The following is a 3,341-nucleotide window of genomic DNA, read 5'->3' as shown; positions in this document are numbered from 1 at the left end:
AAGAGCCAACTCCTAGTTTGCACCTTGTCATCTTGCCTGTAGCAACAGCAGCAGCAGCAGTGATCCAATGGCTAACAACGCTCAAAACGGATACACCACTTTAAAAGAGGCTGGATAAAACTGGAGCTAAAGCCTGGTTTGTCCTAGGGCTAGGAAAAGGCAATTTTGATATGCCCAAATCTCACAACATTTGTTCTGTGCTTCCTCTCCAGCAATCAAAACTTTTAGATACTGTGTTGAGCGCAGGCCTTTGTATTTGGTTCTAGGCACTTTGTTGGTGTGAGGTGAACACGTGCTTTAAGAATTACTTTTGGGTCATGGAAAATAACTTGCGAGTCAGCTGGATAGCTTCAGAAGTACGTCTTCCAAATAAGGCTAGGGTTCCTACAGCTATGCATGCCAGGCCCCTGGGCAGGGTTTTTCAAGGCATTTATTTGCCTCCATTAGGAGGTGGGTGTTTAACAAGCATTTTTGAAGCCTCTCCCCAGGTGCTGATCTGAATCATTGAGTACCTAAATACATTTTCAGAAGTTGGCTTTCTGGGCCTGCTTTTATAATTTCAAAGGTGAAGAAAGGGCAAAACTCTCAAATTTGACATACCTCCATTTTGTGGTAAATTAATGTGTACATTGTGTTATCCTTTACCAAGAGGCTTTCTTTTTTGCCTTACAGAAAACCAGACGGGGACCAAAAACCATCCACTACAATGATTATAAAAGACCATATCTCCTGTAGATACCATGATGGGGAAGATTTGTTAGAAAGGACTATAAAAAATTACGGTGATATTCCCAGGTCTTTTCCCAATTGAGCTTAAAGCTTGCATCTTCTGCTTACATTCAATTGGGTATCCCAGCTGTGTATTAATTAGTTTCCCTTTTTTAACACATTGTAAATAAAGTGTACATAGTTGTAAAGTGTCTGGTGATCAAAGGTCCAGGGACACTAGGGGCCTTCCTCCAGGAGGGCAGATGGTTCCAGGCTGTGGGCACCTCCAGGGATCCAGAGTTGGGTTGTGGCTTTGTGGGCAGCCCTGCAGCCAAGGTTACACTTGTATATCTTTTGATATGGTGGGACTGTAGTCTTTTTTAGTATTTTTTTCCTTCTACACGGTAGTAGTACATTGTGTATTTTGACTGTCCTAATTACTTTAGTCTTCTCAAACCACACCCATTTTCTGCACAGGACCATTTTCTATGCATATCTTACTACACGAGGAGGCCACAGAGGAGATTTTAGATCATTTGGAGCACAAGGCACGAGAGCATGAGGCCCTGCACTCAGCAAACATCTTGCTCTCATAGCCTATCAGAAAATATTCAAAAAAGGAGAATGTGGGGTGCTGACATCATACAAGCCACATAGAATATTGACCCAATTCAAAGACGTACTGGGGGAAGGGCATGTAAAAATTTAAGACTACAACCAAAGCTTTAAAAATATTTATGTGCAGACCTGTAGCTGGAAGTAAGTAAAAACTAAGACCATGCACCCTCCAGAACCTCAAAGGTAGGTGAGGGTGGGGCTTGGTTGCATGGACTGGTAGAATAAAGGATAGTAGCTCCTGTAAGGGTCCCCTTTCCATACATCTTGAGTAGAGAAGGTGTTAAAGGATAAAGGGGATGACAGTGCCTGCTAGGAGGAAGAAAGAGAGGTGGCAGTTGGTGTCTCAGATAAATCACTACCACTGTGCAACTTGCGGTATATAAAACTGTCCTTCCAGTCTGAGCCCCCTCTCATCACAAACCCTTTCTTTGGCCAGGCCCAGCCACTTGCATGGTAGCTACAGCACCCCAGCAACACCAGTTAAACCTAGAGCTGTTGGTCCAGGTAGCAGCTCAGGTGGTGCCCACCTTCCCTTGCCCCGGCATGACTTTCCCAATCCCCATGGCCAGTGGGACTCTTAAAGCAGCCACCACCCTTTATTTTTCTGTGTTAGTCCACACAAAGCCCTCGCCATTGCTTTTGATAGAGAGGTTTGCATTGTCCTAGATGCACAGAAAGACATGAAGCATGTGACTTAAGAGGGACACAACATTATTACCTTGACTTACCTGGGAACTAAGCAGCAATGGCTTGTGCAATAAAGGTCACTAATTCAGGGGTGGGCAATTATTTTGGGTGGAGAGCCGCTTACTGAGTTTTGCCAAGCCATCGAGGGCCGCATGACAAGCAGCCAGGGGCAGATAAATACTAATTTTCTACATTTTTAGGGGCCCCGTGGGCTAGATAGAATGACCTGGTAGGCCACATCTGGCCCATGGGCCATATTTTGCCCGCCCCTGCTCTAATTGTTCCTAGCTATCGGAGGGCTGTAGTCACCCCCCCCCCACCCAGCAACTTTGCATACCTACTCCTTCATATGAGGTATATAGGACTGGGAAAAGGGGACATCACCTTACTGTGTGAGATACTTTGAGCCCAAAGTCCATTCCCAAGATACTTGAAGAGATGTCTTCTCCTAAATGCCTTTCCGGTTTGGTGGGGCCAGTACCTACCCTAGGGCGCGTGCAGACGAAACAGGGGCCCTAAATTGAAGTGGTGTGTTTTAAAAAACACCTCTTCAATTTGGGGCTGATTAAACCCTCATGTTGTGCACACCCCCTGCTGACTTCCCTGCCTCTCTGGCAGGGAAGGGATGGCAAGCTGCCAGCAGGTGGAGCGCTCCCTGGGCTGCAGGGGAGGGGAGGGGGATGGTGCTTCCCTCCACGGCAGCGGCCCCCCCGCCCCAGGTGGCAGCTGCCCACAGGCACCCACCTCGGTTGCTCCCAAAGGGCGCTGCAGACATGGAGGGAAGCACTGGGCCCCTGCACAACTCAGGCAGACTCCAGGGAAAAAAAAAAGATCAGGCTCGCCACTTTTCTTGTGTGGAGCCTGTGTTCCCAGGCTGCTGCCAGTCTGCCTACATGCGGCTTCCTGCAGAGCCATGGAGCTGCACAGAGCCCGGTGCTTCACTTTGCAGCTGTAGGGCAGAGGTGCTGCTCACCTAGTCATCTAAGGCGCATTACGCCACCGAATTTCCTACAGCAGCTGGAATTAATGTGCAATACGCCGCCGAGGCATGCAAACACTGACACCATTAAAGTGGTGCAAAAGCATTTAACCCGCTTTAAAGTGTTGTGCACACACACCTCCTGTTTCATCTACACACGGTCCTAGACACTTGCCACAAGGAGGCTCTAGCAATTAGCTTTGTTATTTCATCAGCACCCTGGCAAGCACTAAAGCAGGCAAGGTTCCTAGCAAGGAAAATGTATGTCAAGTGTTTACCATTATGAAATACATAGTATAATACAAGTGCGGTTTTACCCAGTGTTGCATAGAGAGCAGCTGGACTCCCT

Source organism: Alligator sinensis, unplaced genomic scaffold (assembly GCF_000455745.1).
Source record: "Alligator sinensis unplaced genomic scaffold, ASM45574v1 scaffold534_1, whole genome shotgun sequence".
NCBI lineage: Eukaryota > Metazoa > Chordata > Crocodylia > Alligatoridae > Alligator > Alligator sinensis.
This window is presented reverse-complemented; position numbering follows the sequence as displayed.